The sequence below is a fragment of the Mustela erminea genome, chromosome 13 (assembly GCF_009829155.1).
Source record: "Mustela erminea isolate mMusErm1 chromosome 13, mMusErm1.Pri, whole genome shotgun sequence".
NCBI classification, from domain to species: Eukaryota; Metazoa; Chordata; class Mammalia; order Carnivora; family Mustelidae; genus Mustela; species Mustela erminea.
Genome location: NC_045626.1, coordinates 70,407,421 through 70,427,391, shown reverse-complemented (window position 1 = coordinate 70,427,391; position 19,971 = coordinate 70,407,421). Strand labels below are relative to the sequence as shown.

Sequence of the window (19,971 nt, the reverse complement as noted above, 5' to 3'; positions counted from 1 at the left end):
CCACCAGTGACAGTTTTCGTGCAGGAGCCACAATGCCAGATCCCCACAGCTCGTCTTTTCATCTTGGTTTTGCCACAGAAGGAGCAAGTGTACTTGGCGTGCTGGCTTATCTTCATCTTCTTCACCATTTTCCCGAAGGAGGCACCATAATGGGTCCTCTATTTGCCCATGATACCGACCTTCTTGGTGCATTCAGCCATGTCGCCGCAAACTAGGTCTGAGCCCAGTAAGCCTTCCTCCACGGAAATTTCTGTTTGCTGGCTGTTTTTATCATTTTTACCTTAGAAATTATTAAAAGTTACCTCCGATCCTTTCTGGAAGGAGGCAGGAGGTGAATTTGTCCATACTCTCATTAATAATACCAGCACTGCAAGTTGCTGATGGGCTGGCTGGCTCACTTTGCTGGGGGTGAGGGTAAGGGGCATCCCACAGGACCAGCCGAGAGGGTTCTTGGCTTCGCGAAGGATAGAAATAAAATGTGAGCCAAGAAGAAGTGAAAACAGAGTTTATTAAAGATATAGAGAGAGGCGGGGTGCCTGGGGGGCTCAGTGGGTTAAAGCCTTTGCCTTCAGCTCAGATCACGATGCCAGAGTCCTGGGATCGAGCTCTACATCAGGCTCTCTGCTCAGCGGGCAGCTTGCTTCCTCCTCTCTCTCTCTCTGCCTGTTTCTCTCCCTACTTGTGATCTTTATCTGTCAAATAAATAAATAAAATCTAAATATATATATATATATATATATAGAGAGAGAGAGAGAGAGGGAGAGAGAGAGAGAGAGAGAGAGAGAAGAGAGAAAGAGGGTAGATACAAGGTGTCCACGAGACTCGGGAGCGAAAGAAGAGTGAGTCTCACCTTTGCTGGGGGCCATGGGTTTTTATGGAGGATTGTGGTCTGGTACCTGTGTCTTCTTAGGAATTCAGGAACAAAGACAAGTGTTTAGGTGTCCTCCATCACTTCTGCCCTGGAGCCAGGGGTCTTGGGAAGTCAGGGGTCTTGGAAAATGTTCCTGACGACCCTGCCCAGTCACTCCTTAGATGTTATCTGTGGTGCGGGAAGATTCCATAGAGATCAGCTCCTTGACGTTTCCAAGAAGGACAAACATTACCTGTTCAAGAGGCATGTGTAGGGTGGGGGAGAAGGTCCTAGCCAAGAACAGAAGCAGGGAAGAGAGCAAAAGCAGTTGTTTGTGGGGTCCCCTCAGTTACTCTGTCCCAAGGCAATGGCAGGTGTGCAACTGCCCCACCTCCCCTGGGATCCTGCTAAGCCAGGTGCATGTGTTTACACATCTGAGAAGGGTCCCAGCTTCTCCAAAGCCCCCATGTACACCATCAAGGTTGGCAGCAGCAAGAACCAACCAGGGTTCTAGTCTGCCCACATGGGCTCCAGCTCGTTCCTGTGGATCCTGGAATGTTCTGGTCCTCTCCTCCATTATCCTCCCCCTGCCCTTCCCGCCAGCCTGCCCTGCATCTGTGAGCTCCAGCATCAGACTCAATGACAACATCCTTCCAGAGACCTCCTGCTTAAGCAGCTCCCATAACAGCCCAAGTTCAAATCCCTGAGACAAATCTCTTACTCTCTATGGTCCGGTGTTTCTGCTTGAACCCTGACTGAATCAGAGGAGGGATACTGGTTCAGAGCAGGCAGGTTCTTAAGGCTCAGGGCCTCCAAAGGCTGTCAGTGTGAGGTCCTCCTAATAGACCCACTCAAACAGAGTACAACTTTCCTAACTTCCCCGTAGCTATGTGTGGCAGGAGGAGGAGAGACTTTTGCCAAGCTGGCACTGACAACAGAAAGCTGAGGTCACCTGCCATCCCACGGGCCAAGCAAAACAAAAGGGAACCCAGAATCTTACATAAAAACCAGATCCCCTGCGTCACATGGGGTACCAGGGTAAGTAGGCATCTCAGAACTGGGACACCTGGGGGACAAAATGGGTGATGGGAGTCTGTGGGTGGGTATTAACAACCTCCACCAGGAAGGAGTCCTGTGCTCCCCAGGGCAGTTTGGACCTCAGGGTCCAGGTTGGGACACTGCTTTAGAATTCAGTTGGGTAAAGAGGCACATGTGAGCCGTGCTCCCAGCTGGGGCTGAGCTGGCCTTCCCATCAGGACGACTCTGCAGCTCAAGCCCTAGATGGCCACCAGGAGGGGCTCTCAAGCCATGTCCAGTGAGGCAGTGATGTCCCTAGGCTGTGAGGCAGAGGAAGAATTCAGAGTAGAGGAGTGGGTTCTCCAAGGTTACGCAGGTCATGTTCCATGCACAAGGATGCCAGCCCCATGTGTAGGAAATCTTGGTGCTGTAGCTCGTCTGATCCACCTTGGGTAGCTAGGGGTACAAAACTGAGTTAGTGCCCCTTTGGGACCCCCATTGGGGCTAAACTCGTGGAAAGGCCTGAGGCTATCATTATGCAGGGTAGGATGGCTGGAAGGTGGCAAACCTCAGACTCATGAAGATTTCTTTTCTTTTCTTTTTAAGACTTTTTTTTTTTTTTTTTTTTTAACAAAGATCACAAGTAGGCAGAGAGAGAAAAGGAAGCAGGTTCCCTGCTGAGCAGAGAGCCCGATGTGGGGCTCAATCCCAGGACCCTGGGATCATGATCTGAGCCAAAGGCAGAGGCTTTAACCCACTGAGCCACCCAGGCGCCCCTATTTTCTTTTCTTTTTTAAGATTTTATTTATTTATTGGAGAAAGAGCAGAGTGGGGCAGGGAGGGGGCAGAGAGGGAGAAGCAGACTCCTCACAGAGCAGGGAGCCCAACAAGAGGCTCGGTCCTGGATCCCAGGACCCCAGGAGCATGAACTGAACTAAAGGCAGACACTTAACTGACTGAGCCACCGAGACCTCAGTTTCCCCATCTGTACAATGAGGCTGGATCAGATGGTCATTCAACCCACCAGTAATACTGGTGATGATGGTGGCAATGATGAGAACGGTGCCATTTGCCAGGAACTCGTTACGTGCCACACTCCAAACAAAACTCATTTAATTCAACTGTCCTCTTAATATGCGTGGTGCAGGCACAACTGTCACCCTCATTTCGTAGGTGAAAACACAGAGGCTCTTATGGCTGAAAGAGTTGGGCTAGGAGAGAGATAATACAACTGGGAAGAGCCCAGCTCAGGTTCTGCTGTTTCTAGCTGTGTGACCCTGGACCAGTCACTCACCCTCTCTGTGCTTCTGTCTCCTCAGATCCATGAGGCTGCCATGAGGACCACAAGCAGCAATGCCAAATGCCTGGCATGCAGGGAGCAGAGCACATCAATTATTGTTCTGTTTTAAATGCATTATTATCCGTGGCTGGGATGTGAACCACAGTCCACTTGGTCCCTCAGCACCGGCTCTCCACCCCGAGTAAATTTCTGCTGAAGCAGGAGGTGAAATGCTGCCGGGGTTGAGGACTCGGATTTCATGACAGGCTCAGGTCACCTCAGGCACAGACCAGGCTTGCCAGGTGCCCAGAAAATTGCCCCAGCCCCACTCCCAAGCCAGATGGGGCTGCCCCATCTGTGGGGGGCTACACAAGTATTCTTGCTCACCTGGCCAGCAGCCTTCTGCCACCCCATCCTGGCAGGCCCACAGCCAGCCTCCCCCGCCCAGGAGCTTCCCATTTGCTCCCCACTAAACTCTCCAAGCCTCCTCTGCAAGGCTCACCCACTAGATAATAGAACACCTCCTAACCTCCCATGGGCTGCTCCTTGGAAGCTATCGCTTCACTATCCCCCCAACTGGGTTTCCTACCTGATCTCTTACCTAGTAAGTCCCAAGCTGGCTGATTCCCTTGCCCCCATCTAACTCACCTGCCTGGGCACCAAGCAGATGCTGTTCTCGAAGAGGACATTCTGTATCTGTGTTTGGTAGATGCCATCAAGGGATAGCGCTGGCAGTGTTCCTGGTCTCCCCGGTCCCTACCATCTGGTTTCTACTGAAGTTGCTGTTCTTTGCGTACAGGATAGTGCCCTGGGAGTGGAGGGGCTGCTGCCTCTCAGTGCCTGACAGAGCCAGGCACATAGTGAGGCCGTGAAAATGGGAATGAATGAAGAAAGAAAAAATGATGCAGGGCCAGGTTTGGTCTTTGGATGTGGGGGACTCAGGGGCTCTCAGGGGCACTGGGAGCCCTGGATCTGGATCTAGGCTCTGCTGCCACCATTCTGCAGCTCTGGGACCTTGAGCAAAGTTCTCAACCTGTCCCAACTGTTTTCTGTTCTGTAAACCAGGGAGAGTGCCGGTCCCGGGCTCCTGGAGCCAGTGTGGCAACACCACGGAGAGAAGTGAGCACAGCCTGTTAAGATCACCCACCCTATGAATGCCCACGTCCTGAGCCAACTGGGAGCTAGAGGTAGGTTTGGAGATCGAGTGATGCTCAGCTGGTTGGAGGGTGCTGGCGTGTAACCTGGGTGCTGAGCTTCTGTCGGCCCAGCTGGGGCAGGACGTGGGGCAGGAAGCCAAAGGTGTGAGCCCCCTGGCCGGCTGGAGGTCCAGCCCTGTTTACACTCCACCCAGTATGGCACGTGTTGCTGGTGGTGGCCTCCCTACCACCCTCCCATCCCCAGCTTCCCCCACTCCAGCCTCCCGTCAGAAGGAGCCTTCAAATATTGCATCTGAGACATAGTCAAGCCCCTGCCTCGTGTCATTCTGCTGGTGCTAGTCACTCTGTCCTTTGTCCCTTCTCTAGTTTTCTTGTTACTAGCACAGTCACAAGAACCTGGCCAGGCCCTGTGCTCAGTATCCTCTCTCCGGCATTGGGGGTCCAACACCAGCTGGGGAAGGGTCGCTGGGGGGGGGTGGTTCTGATCCCAACAGCGCCCTGCAACCCCACCCGATCTCCACATTCTAGGCCTGTGTCCTGGAGGGCTTTTCTGAGCCTGGCCCACTGCAGGCACCGCGGGCAGCGTCCTCCCCAAGTTCTGCACCAAGTTCTTTCTCTGTAACCTCGAGCTCCTGGTGGCTGTAAATCTGCCGGCAGGGACTGCAGAAGCCACGCCTGGTAGCTCAGGCAAGGCTGACTACCTCACCCTCCTTCTAGCTCTGCACGCAGAGTGCAGTTCCTCTCTGGGCTAGGCAGGATGCCCAGGACCAACTGCAGCGTCCTCGCTGTCCCCCTTCAAGGCCATCCTGAGGGTCTGGGCTCCCCACTCCCCTGCTCTTCCTCTCTCAGCCTCCCTTCATCCATCAGAAAAACAAGGGGCTTGCGTCTGAGTCTTTTTAAAAATTCTGATGACACGCATAGCCACTATCCCTCCACAGTGCTCACTAACCCCCCTCCCCAGCAACACACAATTTTGCACAGACCTTTACGTACCAATCGGTTCCCCCACCAGACTGGCCCCACATCTGCCTGGTTGGGAACCTCCCATTTCAAGAGCTACTGTCATTTGCAAAAAGCAACTTGCAAAACACAATGTATCATCTTCTTTAAACATAAATGTCAGGGGCAGCCAGCTGGCTCAGTCTGTGGGTGTGTGACTCTTGGTCTCGGGGTTGTGAGTTTTGAGTGCCACGCTGGTGTAGATATAACTTAAAAATAAAATCTTAAAAAAAAAACCCATAAACATTTATGGTAAAAACATAAAAGGATCTGGGAAAATATATAAAACATATATATTCTCTCTATATAGAATATATAGAGAATAAAGAATATTCTAGAGCTTATCTCTGGAGAGTATGGTTATGGGAGCTTTCACTGTCTACTTCAGACCTTTTTGTAACTGAATATTTTTTTAACAAGTGCATGCTACTTTGAGGGATTTTCCCCTCCATCTAAAATATAATCCTGGGGGGCGCCTGGGTGGCTCAGTGAGTTAAAGCCTCTGCCTTCGGCTCGGGTCATGATCCCAGGGTCCTGGGATTGAGCCCCGCATCGGGCTCTCTGCTCAGCGGGGAGCCTGCTTTCCCCCTCTCTCTCTGCCTGCCTCTCTGCCTACTTGTAATCTCTGTCAAATACATAAATAAAATCTTTTAAAAAAAAAAATATATATATATATATAATCCTGGGGCGCGTGGATGGCTCAGTCATTAAGCATCTGCCTTTGGCTCAGGTCATGATTGCAGGGTCCTGGGATCCAGCCCCTTGTTGGGCTCCCTGCTCAGTGGGGAGACTGCTTCTCCCTCCACCCCGTGATCGTAATCTCTCCCTCTCTCTCAAATGAATAAAATCTTTTCAAAAATAAAAAATAAAATAAAAAAATAAAAAGGGGGATGGGGCACCTGGGTGGCTCGGCTGGTTAAGCAGCTGACTCTTGATCTCAGCTCAGGTCTTAATCTCAGGGGTGTGAGTTCAAGTCCTACATCGGGTTCTGCGCTAGGGGTGTAGAGCCTGCTCGATTCCTTCTCCCGGGGGCAAATGGGTGGCTCAGTTGTTAAGCATCTGCCTTTGGCTCAGGTTATGATCCCAGTGTCCTGGGATCAAGCCCTGTATCAGGCTCCCTGCTCGGCAGGAAGCCTACTTCTTTCTCTCCCACTCCCCCTGCTTGTGTTCCCTCTCTCGCTGTTTCTCTCTGTCAAATAAATAAACAAAATCCTAAAAAAAAAAAAAAAAAAAACACATAATCCTATGGGGCACCTGGGTGACTCAGTTAGTTGGGTGTCTGCTTTCGGCTTGGGTGGTGGTCCCAGGGTCCTGGGATTGAGCCCCATGTCAGGCTCTCTGCTAGGCGGGGAGCCTGCTTCTCCTCCTTCCTCTGCCTGCAGCTCTGCCTACTTGTGCTCTATTTCTCTATCAAATAAATAAATAAATAACCTTAAAAAATAAAATATAATCTTGCAATGTTATTGCCAACAATCTCCAATTCTCCAGACCCTTGATCTTTTTGTTGAGCGGACTGATAATGAGGGCTCAGGGTTTTGAAGTTCTGAGTGACAAGAGAGCAACAGGATTAACACCATGACTTGACACTTAACCACTGGGTTCCTCTGCTCACGAGGTAATTAACCTATCTCAGGCTCACTTTATTCTCAAAAATGGGGTTAGTAGTAACTCTTGCACCTTGGAGGGTTTTCTTACATGGGCAAGGAGGAAAATGTAGAATGTCTTTTTCCTTCCTTCCAAAGGAAAGAATCCTGAGTGAGGGAGACTCTTAAGACCCTGCCGGGGTCCCCAGTGGAGGTGCTGTGCCTTGCAACTGCTTCCATTGGCCCTGTCAATGTCTTCCCAGATGCTGGGTCTTACCCTGGACCCCTGGAAGGTCCCCACAGGGCCAGGAGCCCATAGGACAAATGTGGCTAATGGAACCTGGCCTGGACTCTTGTGTCTGGCTCCAGTTCAGCAATGGGGATATAAAAAACCCAGACATCACCTCATCGCTGTTTCATCAAAAAGGGAGACTTTCTCCCAGCCCATCCCTGCAGAGGACAAATTCTTGCTGGCTGTGTGGCCTGGGAGGGAGCAGGAAGAGAGGAAGAGGGAAGCTGGGGAGTTCTCCCCATCTTGGGGGTCACAGGGCAGCCTGGTTTGTCATCATAGGCCTGGGGCTGGCTCCTTGGTAACCATGACCACCCCACTCCCAAGCACTCTGTGGGCCCCTGACAAGCATAAGCTCCTCCCCCTTCCCCACCCTCTGAGGGAGGTACTGGATCCCCTTCTAAAGGGGGTGAGGGGCCTTGTCTGAGGTCACTGAGCTACAGCCAGGATTTGCTCCCCAATCCAACTGACTCCAGAGCCAGTGCTCTCAGCTTCCTGGGAGCCAAGAGGCCTGTGGCAGAAGCACAGCTCTCTTAAGATGCCATGGGTGACCTTGGACAGGTCTGAGACCCTTCCTGAGTATTCCCTTAGGGATTTTCAGAGGAAAACTCCAGGTCAACCAACCACCTTCTCCAGGATAGTTCTGCCAGGAGTTTACATGTTGAGCTTTCCTGGAAGATTCGGTCTGAACACAGGGCCTGAAAGCCTCAGAAAGAAAACTAAAACAAAAAGTCGGGGAGCCTGGGTGGCTCAGTGGGTTAAAACCTCTGCCCTCGGCTCAGGTCATGATCCCAGGGTCCTGGGATCCAGCCCCACATTGGGCTCTCTGCTCAGCGGGGAGCCTGCTTCCCCTCCTCTCTGTCTGCCTCTCTGCCTACTGGTGATCTCTGTCAAATAAATAAACAAAATCTTAAAAAAAAAAAAAAAGTCAACAAACAAAACCACCACAGGACCAGAAAGTCTCCAAGAGCTAGGACAGGAAGGTTCGCATGGCCCTAAATACCCAATGTGTTCTTTCTAGAGGCAGATCTAGCCCCACCCTCTCCCTAGCCCTGCCTGCTCTGTCCCCGTGGCTCAGGGTCCTCATGGCTTTTCCTCTGTCCCTGCTTTAGGGGATCTGGGGTCCATTCATGCCACATCAAGTGCCGGTCAGAACACTGGAGACCCTCAGCAGGCTGCCCAAGGCCAGTGCCCCAGCACAACTAAGCAGAGGTGGGCCTCACTGACCCCCATGTCCTGTTTTCCTTTCCTTTCCCAGTCTTCAAGGGCCATTGCCAGAACAGAGGCCCAAAGTGTTACAGGAAAAGCTATGAATCCAGATTTTTACGTTAAATCACCCAGCTGTTAAGTGTCGACAAGTGTATTAGCCATTTGCTCTGTGATCTCAGACCCATTCCCTGCCCCCCAGGTGCTCCACCGTGTGAAATACATTTCCCAAGCTCCTCTGCCAACTGACTCTAGTTAGGTTCAGCCAATGGGAGGCACTGAAGAAAGACTGGCAGGTGGGAAGAGATCAGGCTATTCCCCATCTCTCTGTGCATGCCAGGGTCTCCTCCAAAGCTTCAGTGCCCTTCAGATAGCCCAACCTCCATGGGTCCTGGCTACAAATTTGGGTAACCACCCCTCTACTGCCTCCTGTTTGGTCTTTCAAAATTGTCCCTAATGACTCCTCTAAGGCGGGCTCTGTTTTTCTGACTGATATGACAATTAATTCAATCCTTTTTTTCTTTTTTAAATTTTATTTACTTATTTGGCGGGGGGGGGGGGCTGGGCAGAGAGAGAAAGAGCACACCTGGGGAGCTGCAGAGGGAGAGGGAGAAGGAGACTCCCCTCTGAGAAGGGAACTTGAACTCAACACCAGGATTCCCGGATCATGACCTGAGCTGAAGGCAGGTGCTTAACTGACTGAGCCTCCTAGGCAACCCCAAATCCTCTTTTTTTTGCACATTTTTTTTGTCATAGTAAAATACATATAACATAAAATTTGCCATTTTAACCATTTCTAAGTGTACAGTTCAGCAGTGTTAATTACATTCATAATGCTGTGCAATGGTGACCATTGTTTCTAAATAAGATTTTTTTTTAATACCCTTGGGTCGGGGAGGGTCCAAGCCAAGGCAGTCCATAGGCCACATCAGCTGAGGGCTGCCTGCTTGTGACCTTCACTTTGCAGGTGGCAAATATTCTCTCACGTGTTCGCCTGCCTGAGCATCCCAAATCCCACGATATTAATAGGAGAGGACAGACCACCCCATTCCCCAGAGGAGACTGGAGCTCAGGCAGGCATGGCTACTGACCAAGACACCTGATTCCCAGCTAGCTTCCTGTTAGCTGCCTTCCTCCCAGTCTTCAAACCTGCACATGTGTCCCCTGCTGCTCTGCCCACCCACCCCCAAGGTGAACTCCTGCCAGTGGCTCCCCCTCAGTGTCACCTGGGGAATGGGGAAGGGGTGGGAGGGTCCTTGGGGTTTTCATACCCAAGGACACCATAGAACTGGGCACCAAGTAAGAGTAATAATAATGCCAACAACAACAACAAGGCGAACTAATGTTTATTCACATTCAGTTCCTTCTGCACATGGGAAGGAAGGAAGAGCCAATGGTCTTGCATCCTTGCCTTCCAGGGGTCAGACAGAAGAGTGGAAAAGCTCAGAGCAGAGGCCTTCAAAATTAAAGCAAGCCAATGACCAAATGAGCAGGGGCCTACTACATTCCCCGAGCAACTTCAGGTACTTTGTCTCTTAATCCTCAAGGATCCTGAGAAAACAGAGGCTCCATAAGGAGGTCCACAGGGTTCCACAGCAGGGAGGGGCGGAGCCAGGACTCAGACCCAGGTCTCCTTGCGTACAAAGACCACAGCCCTTATGCACCCGTGTATTACGTGCTCACTCTGCCTCCCTGCTTTTGCCTGGGCTGTTCCTCCATGAAGGGCTGCCTCTGCGAGGGATCATAAAATGCATGTCAGACTGGGCTGAAGGGGTCCCCCAGGGCCTGCCGCAGTCCTTCTGCCATCGCTTGGGCAGGGCCCTGGACCGGTGCCCAGACTCTGCTGCAGCCTGAGGAGAGCCAAGCAGGCCCTCAGCCAACTGCTGAAAAGGCACAATGGCAGCGAGGAGAGGGGCCTGGGGCAGAGGACAGAGGCTTCTGGTGGCTCCAAATCTCTGCCAGGGCATGGTGAGTATTCTGTGTGAAGCCCTGGGCCTCAGTGGGTAACAGGGCATCTCACAGGCATGGGTTTAAACCTGGCTCTGATTAACACAAACCCAGGTTTGTCTGGGAACATACAAACCTGCTCTGAAGGACACTTGAGAATCATCCTAGTTGCCCCCAAGGGAGGGACTGGGTGGCTGGGGACAGAGAGGGGAAGGGAGACTTTTCATTGTCTACCCTTTATGCCTTTGGACTTTTAAACCATTAAAAAATCATTTAAAAAGTTTAAACTTGGGGCGCCTGGGTGGCACAGTGGGTTAAAGCCTCTGCCTTTGGCTCAGGTCATGATCTCAGGGTCCTGGGATGGAGCCTCGCATTGGGCTCTCTGCTCAGCAGGGAGCCTGCTTCCCCCCTCTCTCTCTGCCTGCCTCTCTGCCTACTTGTGATCTCTGTCAAATAAATAAAATCTTAAAAAAAAAAAGTTTAAACTGTGGTTTGGTAAATCATTGCTGTGTGACCTTGAGCAAGTCATGTAACCTCTTTGAGCTTCTATTTCACAGATATTAAGTAGCGCTTACTTCACAGGGAAAGAATAAGATACACATGAAAGTATTCATACAAAGTGCTTAGCATGGGGTCTGAGACACAGTAAAAGCTCTTAAAATGGGGTTACTATTATTATTATTATTATTATTAAAAGATTTTATTTATTTATTTGACAGATAGAGATTTCAAGTAAGCGGAGAGGCAGGCAGAAAGAGAGAGAGAGAGAGAGGAGGAAGCAGGCTCCCCACTGAGCAGAGAGCCCAATGCAGGGCTCGATCCCAGGACCCGGCGTCAGTGGTCCAACCAACTGAGCCACGCAGGCGCCCCACTACTATTATTATTAATACCATTATTATTATTTTTGGCCATATGTCTGTCAGACCCCAACCAATGGCTACTATCACAGTCCTCTGACACCTCCCTGGATCTCTTCCTGAAGACTGAGGCCATTCTGGCAAATTCCAGCTCTTGCTATTAGGTCTGTGACTTGGGTAGATCATGTCATCTCTCTGTGCCTCAGTTTCCTCCTTTGTGAAACAGAGATACTAGAACTTGCCCACTATTCACAAGATAAATAAAACAATCAAGACTTAGTCATTCAACATTTCCCAGTGATCTTGATCTCTGTACCACATATGATGGCAGGCATGGTGGGGTGGGGGGGATGGGGGGCGGTGCCAAGGTGAGGCCAAGGGGCTCACAGTCCGGGGGGAGGCAGCTAAGTTAACAGATGCTTGCAAAAAGGAAGAGAAGTGGTAGGTGGGAGAGAGGGAGCTAAGAGAGGCTAGCCGAGGAGCCTAACCCAGCCTGGGGTAAAAAGAGCACCAAGGAAGCCTTGCTGGAAGAGGTGTTGTCATAGCTAAGCACTGAGAGATGACTAGGGGTTGGTCAGTCAGATGAGAAAGAAGGTCAGAAAATGCCTGCAGGCAGGGGTAGCAGTAAGAACAAGAGCTGGGAAGACCCAGCAGGTTGTTCCAGAACCAGCAGGAAGTGAAGCCAGTGGGAAGGGGAGGAAAGGCTTTTGTCACTGACCTGAGAGGACTGTCTGGTTTCAGACACCAGGTTGACCACTCTTCTGCTGTGCAATTTAGGCAAGTTCCTTAACTTCTCTGTGCCAAATGAGAAGGAAAGTGTTTATCCCACTGTTGTTGTGAGGGTAAAAGGGAGTTAATTCACATAAGTTGCTTAGAAGAGGGGCTGGCACACAGCCCTGTTCTGTTCTGTCCTCCACAGGCCCAGGCGCGCTGTGGCTTTTAGGGAGATGATGCTGACATGCGCTGAGTGGATGAACAAGTGAGCAAACAGGGCGCCAAGCTCTCAGACAACCCCATGCCCCACTTCATGCCGACCCCCAGGGTTGGAGCCTGCTCTAACCTCCCCACCTGCTCACCACTGAGCTGGGATCACACACGTGGCCTGGAGGCAGCAATGCTCCCGCCCCTCTGCCCCCACTGGAACCCTCTCTGCCACAAAATGCCCATCACAAGTTCATCCCCCATCTCTGACACTGTCTGCAGGGGCCACAACTTGAGAGCCCCAGGCTTGGGGGGCTAGGCTGGACCTCGAAAGGGAAGGAGAACTCTATTGATGGTCACTAGCTAGTGCTGGGTCTGACACAGGCCAATAACTCAGGACTGACTCCCAATTTTACGGATGAAGAGATCGAGGTTCAGGGAGGTGAGGACTGGCCTGTGGGGAAAGGGGAGTCGTGACCAAGGTCCCAGCTTCCAGAGCTGGGTTTCTCCACTTCTCTATTTCCCCCATCACCCAGCCTATCTTAGCTCTCTCTTGTTTGCCTGGCCTGGTTGCTGAGGTCCCTGTTCAGACGCACAGGAGACCCGGTTCCAAGGTGAAAGATTCAAGGTCGGGGAGTGAATAAGAGAAATCAGAAGGACGGATGGCAGTGCTGACACTGTCAAGATAATTCGCACTGTACAAATGGGGAAACTGAGACCCAGAAGAGATTCTGTAAGCTTCTCTGAGCTGCCAAGCCCATTCATGGCAGGGCTATGGTGGTACCTTGTCCTTCCTCTCAATGCACAACATGCCCTAGTACCCCAGGTGCCCAGGGAAGCCCAGCAGGCTAGACACACTGTCTGCAAATGGGAACCAGGAAAAAAGGGCAAAGGGGTGGCTGGCAGGCACTTTGGGCAAAAAGCGCGCAGAAGGAGCTTCGAAGCAGGCCCAGTGGGTCTGGAGCGGGTCCGGAGCAGGACTAACACTCATTGAGGGAAAAAACACCCCTCTCTCTGTGCGCTCTGCCCACCACAGGGACAGGGATACTGCGGACGCTGCTGCGGCCCTGGCTGAGTCCCCAGGCCGGCTCACAGCTCCACAGGGGGAGAAATGGGGGAGGAGGTGCTGAGTCGGACTCAGCCTGCTCTAGCTCCAGCTCCTGCCGCAGTGAGAACAGAATGCCCAGAAAGGCCTGCTCGGGGGTGGTCCCATGACTTTACCCAGCAGCTGGGCAGAAGGAGAGGCCAAACCCGCAGGCCCAGAGAAAGGATCCTAGAGAAAGAGGGGCAAGAAGGGGGACTTGGGGCTCCCACCTTGTCTGAATTTATTCCTCACCCTATATACCTTCCTTCCAGATTCTCAGGTGGCCTCAGGAAACCATGGGCTCTTACTCTATTAATATCTAAATTATAGGCAAGTGCTTTCAAATTGAATAAATGCTATGCACAGATCATTCTAAGCTTGTGGGGGAATCTTGACAAATCAAGAAAGGCTCTCTTATGCAGTCAACAACCTGCACAATGGTGTCCAGCAATCTTGTTTTAAGTTCTGTTCAGCCTTGGAGTGAGAATGGTGTGAGCTAGTCCTCAACCCAACCATAGAATCATAGTGGGAAGGAAATGAGGTCATCTAATCTGGTGGTTTTGAAAGCCTGACTCCCTTCATCTCCCTCCAATCCCCCTTCCCCCCCAAAAAAGAAAAAAAAATTGGCAGAAGAGAAGCTTCTTCAGGCCCCAGGGCTGGGTCTGAAAAGGGCAGTGCTGGGAAGGGGCAGCCAGGCCCGGCCCTGGGGGTAGTTGATGGTCTGGGAAGGGGACAGGAAAATGGAGTCCTGACACCATTCACTGTGTGACAAGACAGCTGAGATAGGGTGACAAAAGGCACTGGATGATCCTGATACTAATGAAAGCAACAATAATACTAATGGTTCCCACGTGTTACGTGTAGATGTGGGGTCAGTCACTGTGAGCCTCAGTCCAGCCCCACCTGGGGGACACTATTTTCCCCGATTTCACAGATAACTGAGGCCCAGAATGACAACATGATGACTTGCTCCATCCCAGCCCTGGAGACCCTTAGTGTGCCCCTCCTCCCAGGCTCTGAGGTCCAGGCAGGCAGGACTCTGTCTGTGATGGGCCCTGCTCTGTCCTCTGCCCTGTGCCTTAAGTGCATTCTACACTGAGTACTTAAGATCAGTGGACGCATGAAGCCAGTCCCACCCCAGGGTAGAGAGAGGGAACATCCAAACTTCTGGCCTTTCTCCGTATAAGTGGGACACATCCAACCTCATGTCTGTATCCAGCAATATCCAGGGTCTGATCACACAGTGTCTCAAGAGGTGGCCAAGGCTTGGAAAAGCACCCCCATTTCACAGATGAGAAGAGAGTCACTGTACCTTACTTGGAGCCCCCCAGCCAGCCAGGGGTGGGCAAGCCTCCCTCCTCTCCTCCAGGAGCCTGTCAGCTCTCTCTGGGAGGGAATAAATGCTGCAAGTGAGAGCTAGGGCTGAGGCAGCACTTCCAACATGTCCCGCCTTGTAGCCGCTCAGCTGAGCCTCCCAACAACCTTTGTTTTTTTGGTGACAGTCTATTGAGATGTAATTCACAAATTGTCCGTACAATTCAACCACTTAAAGTGTATGATTCAACATTTTAAGTGTATGATTCAACATTTTTTAGTATATTCAGAGTTGTGCATCCACCAGCTCAGTCATTTTTAGGACATTTTCATCCCCACGGAAAGATGCCTTGTGCTCTTTAACCACCATCCCTCTATCTCATCCTCTCTGCTCGAAGGCAACAGCTAACCTACTTTCTTCTCCATAGATTTCCCTATTCCTGGATATTTCCTATAACTGGCATCATATAATATCCCACATCCTTTTGAATGAGTTGTTATTTTACCCCTAGTTCCCAGATGGCAGTAACTGAGGCTTAGATAGAGTAAAAACTTATGGAGGGCCTTATTTAAAAAAATTTTTTTTTTTTTTTTTACAATTTTATTTATTTGAGGTGGGGAGTGGGGAGCTCACGCAAGTGCTGAGCAAGGAGCCCTATGCGGGGCTTGATCCCAGGACCCTAAGATCATGATCTGAGTCAAAGTCGAAGGCAGACTTGGAGGGACTGAGCCTCAGGTGCCTCCGGGGGTCTTTAATGAAACAGTGGTGGGTAGCCTTGAAACCCCAGCCACCTGACGCAGAAGCCGTGCTCCACCATTAACTCCACCAGTTAGTGAGCGCTGGAGCTCGAGGACTGCCCCACTCTTCTCTTCCCTTCTACCCTCACTCAGGGCCTCACCCCCAAATTCCTCCATCACATGCAGGGGTTCTGCCAGGAACCCCTCTCAGCTCTCTCATGATCCCTGTTCTCTTTCCTTCGGGCCTCGGGTATGCCACCTCCTTTGGGAAGCTCTCCCTGATTGCTCACCTTTCTTGGAGCTCTCACTGCCTGAGTGCATTTGCCCATGGAAAACTGGGCCGCCAGGCTCCCTCTCTGTGTGAGTAGGACCCTGAGGCTCTGGGGAGGTGTCTGGGGTGACCCAGTGAGACCAGGCAGAGAGGAGACTGGGGCCAGATCTCTGACTCCCATACCAATTCTCTTCCCTCTGGCCTGTTCCCAAGGGGAATCCTTTATCTCCTCCATCCTCACCCCATCCTGAAAGTGGCACCATTGGAACTATGGGAAAGGGGGAGACTGAAGCTTAGAAAGGCTAGTGATCTGCCCAAGGCTACAGTGAACCAGCACTCCCCTCCTGTCTCCCACAGCCTCTGGACTTGCCCTTCTATCTGCCCTTCTAAAACTGGCTCCTTATTTGCTCCTGGTAAGAGGAGCTGGGATTCCCGAGTGCAGGCCTGGGCCTTGAACAGGTCTCAGGAAATGTGTGGGGGTGCCTGGGTGGCTCAGTCCTTAAGCATCTGCCTTCAGCTCAGGTCATGATCCCAGGGTCCTGGGATTGAGCCCCAACCTGCTCCTCCCTCTCCCACTCCCCCTGCTTGTGTTCCCTCTCGCTGTGTCTCTTTCTGTCAAATAAAAAAAAAAAAAAAAAAAAAAAAGAAATGTGTGGTGACTGGATGATGAAAGAAGGGAAGGAAGGGAGGGAGTTTGAGGGGCAAGGGTGGGCGGTTCGGCCACTGCCCAGTCACACAATGCCATTTACTAGCATGAGGGTGTCTTAGACCAATCCTTCTGACTTCTAAACCTAAAACTTTGGGGGGGGGGCGGGCGGGGTCTTGCAACTCTTGGAGAATCACTCACACAATCGTGCACACAGTTTTGGGGCCTCCTGACCCCTTGCAGCTCACCCACAGGCAACCAAGAGCAGCGTCTCCGTACCGCAGGTGGAAAATTCTGTCCTGTGTCACTCAGCCCTGTCCGGGGGACACAGGACAGATGTGAACGTGCTTCATTAAAGCCTGACACACAGCACACACTTCAGCCGTCTCTTCTGGAACCATGAGCCTGCACCTAGCCACAGCCCCTGGCACGCAGTGCAGCTGTCCTGACACAATTCCTCTGCCTCTTCTGTCCTCAGATGGCCTCTGCCCCACCCCGGGGGCTGCTGCCAGCCAGGGACGTGCAGGAATGCCCATTCATGCTCCTTTGGCCACCATCAGGGCTGGCAGCCTATACCAGCCACCTCAGGGGTGGGGGATGTTTCTCTTATCTGGGTACCCTGCTGACTCAGTGGGACTCTACTCCTCCTCCCTTACTCCCAACACCACCTTGGTCCCAGGGGGGCGGAGGGTGGCAGGGTCCAGACTCAGGAACTCTCCTAGTCCCTGGGATGGCGCTGTAGACACAAGCAATAACAGTTGTTTATGGAGGGGTTTCTAGGCCAGAAATGGGGTCGGATTTATCTGCATACATTTTCCACCCAATCTCCAACGAAGCTGGTATTATTAGCACCTCCATTTTAAAGATGTAGAAACTGAGGCACAAACAGAATAGGTGACTTGCTTGAAGTGCCCCGCTGGGAGGTGGGGGGGCTGGCATTCAGCCTTGGGTTGGTCTGACCTGAGCAGAGAGCTCTGAATCACTGGAGTAGTGAGCCTCCCCCAGCAGTCACTGCTGATCCACTGGAGGTCGCTGTTCCCCTTTCACCCATGTAGAGGATCTGTCCTTGGAAGCCTACCACCAGGGATGTTCTGAGTGAGGTGGCAGACTCACTTCATTATAAGTTCTCAGGGGATGCAAGGTTTGCTGAACCTCAACTTGTCTCTTCCCCCGCAGTCATAAAATATTAAAGCCAGAAGGTGCCATTGCAATTAGGACGGTCTAGTCTCTACATTTTATGAAGGGGGAAATTGAGGCTCAGAGATACATGGGACTTGGCCAAGGCATTCCCAAATCGCAGATAACTGGGAACAAACCCAAGACTCCAGACATCATGTCAATGCTACCTACAAATCCAATTATGTGAGCTCCGGAAACAATGTCCAGGGTCCTTCTACCCAAGTCTCCCATTTTACAGAAGGGGAAAACTGAGACTGAGAGAAGAGTCAGGTCTTCTTTTTATTATTATTATTATTATTATTATTTCTAAAGAGTGGGTTCTTGGGCACCTGGGTGGCTCAGTGGGTTAAAGCCTCTGCCTTCAGCTCAGGTCATGATCTCAGGGTCCTGGGATTGAGTCCCAGGTCGGGCTCTCTGCTCAGTAGGGAACCTGCTTCCCCCTCTCTCTGCCTGCCTCTCTGCCTATCTGTGATCTCTCTCTCTCTGTCAAATAAATAAATAAAATCTTAAAAAAAAAATAAAGAGTGGGATCTTCCTAAGAGCAATATACAAGTAGGCAGAATGCTCCACCGATGACCCAGCTTTTTAGTAGCAGTGAGACCTATGAGGACCTCTGAGCCTCATCGGTGAAGTAGAAAAAACAAAACCTATAGAGTAGGGTCACTGTCAGCAGTATAAAAGTTGTTGGCCCTTAGGCCAGCATCCAACACATATTTAGTGCTCCATTCATGGTAGATATTATTAATACTGGTAGGCCCTTGTCATTTTTCCCAGTCCGCCATTCTGCCTTCCAGGTCAAACATTTCTCAGAACAGTATAGGGGGTAAGGCTGTGGACTGCTGCTTTAGCCACTTTTTAGCTGGCAAACCTTGAACTGGTTACTATTCTGTGATTCTGGGCCTCAAACACCTCCTCAGTCAACTGGGGGTGGCAAGAACAGTACGTACCAGAAAGGGCTGTGGTGAGGTGGAAATAACATGTGTGTTGGGCTTCATGTAAAGCCAGCACACAGTAAGTGCTCAATAAATCTGAGCTGGCACTGATACTTGTTACTGGCATGGCCATGTTTCATGTCTGTCACATCCTAGGCTGCGGGGCGCATGTTCCACATGGAAGGGGCTAGTTCCCAACCGCTAGGACTCTCCAGTCTCAGGAGTACTAACGCAGCAAGAGAAGGCGATCCCAGAGCTCCGCACGTCCACACGGGAGAGCCTGACCCAGCTCTGATTTCTCAGTGCCTGCCTGGGGGAGGGGGATTCTGAAAAGGCTGGACGAAATCCCGGCTTTTGCAGTTATGGAAGTGTCGCGAGCCCCATTTTACAGGTGCAGAAACTGAGGTCTAAGGAGGGGGAGGCTGCTGCTCAAAGACGCACGGACACAAGCCCAGAGCTTGACGCACGGTGTCCTCGCTTGTGGCACTGTCCCCCAGGGGAGAGCCTCTGCCGTAGGAGCCCCTCCCAGAGCCCCGCCTCCTGCTCGGCAGGGTGGGCGTCGGGCCCTCCCGGAAGACCCGTGGCGTCTATATGGGCGTTACTCACGACGAAGGAAACGACGGCAGCGAAGGCCGCCTCCACCTTCCCGCGGTCCCCGGGGATGGCTCTGACCCGAAGCCGCAGCGACTAAGGCTGCCGGGAAGTCGGGTCCCGGCTCTGCGCCGGACTTCTCCGCGCCCAGACCTTCGGAGGAGCGCTCGATAATCTTCGGAAGCGGGAGGGAGAATTCGGGCGTTTCCGGCGCCGGAGGGGCGGGGCTGAAAGTGGCGCAGGCGTGGCCGTCGCCGCCAGCAGGAGGCGCTGTTCCCGGCGCGATTCGTTCAAGTCGGATTGCCGGCCCGGCATTCTGGAGGCACAGGAATCGGCTCAGTAGTCCTGGGGCCTCGGGTTCTTGATCCGGAAAATGGGTTTGATGACAAGTTTGGTGAGGCTTTAATGGAACCTGGATAAATGTATGAAAGGAACTAGAAGACACATGGATAAATATGCAGTTACTTACCTTGCCTCAGTTTGTTCATCTCTAAATGGGGATAATTGCACCTTCCTTTCCTGTGTACACTTTCCTGTGTAAACTGTGGGAAAAATGCATATAAAGGGCTCGGCACCTTGTAAGCACCTGGTAAATGGCAATGTTTGTGATAATAGGCAAAGCGCCCTGCCAAGCCAGGAAATAATGTCCCAGTCTTGGTTCCTGCCCTCAAGGAGCTCCAGCCACAGAGCCAGAAACAAGGCAGCTGGGAGCTACAGTATATCGATTGGCTGGGAGTCAGACCCGTCACCGGCCACTGAACCTCAGTTTTCTCCTTTCCCTGAGGGCTTTAGCTTGGCTTCCTTGGATTCTGGCTTGTGAAATGCAGTCCAAGATGGATTTTAAGTATTTATTTATTTATTTACTTACTTACTTATTTATTTGAGAGAGTATGTGCACATAGAAGAAGAGGGAGAAGTACGCTCCCTGCTGAGCAGGTAGCCCCACGCAGGGCTTGATCCCAGGACCCCCTGAGATCATGACCTGAGCCAAAGGCAGATGCTCAACCGACTGAGCCACCCAGGTGCCCTAAGATGGATTATAATTAGATGTGTAAGGTGGAGTAGAGATCATAGGAAGTCACCATCAATTGGCATTTATTCATACAACAAA

At 51.6% G+C, this 19,971-nt stretch overlaps 1 long non-coding RNA gene across 1 annotated transcript; it reads right to left on the bottom strand.

Annotated features, from left to right (window-relative positions):
• Window positions 1-661: 661 nt before the first annotated feature.
• On the bottom strand, window positions 662-19,594 carry LOC116572146. Its single transcript, XR_004278142.1, has 3 exons — window positions 18,876-19,594; window positions 851-1,140; window positions 662-692 (listed from the first exon to the last, which is right to left on the bottom strand). It is a non-coding gene; the product is annotated as an uncharacterized LOC116572146 (long non-coding RNA).
• Window positions 19,595-19,971: the final 377 nt, after the last annotated feature.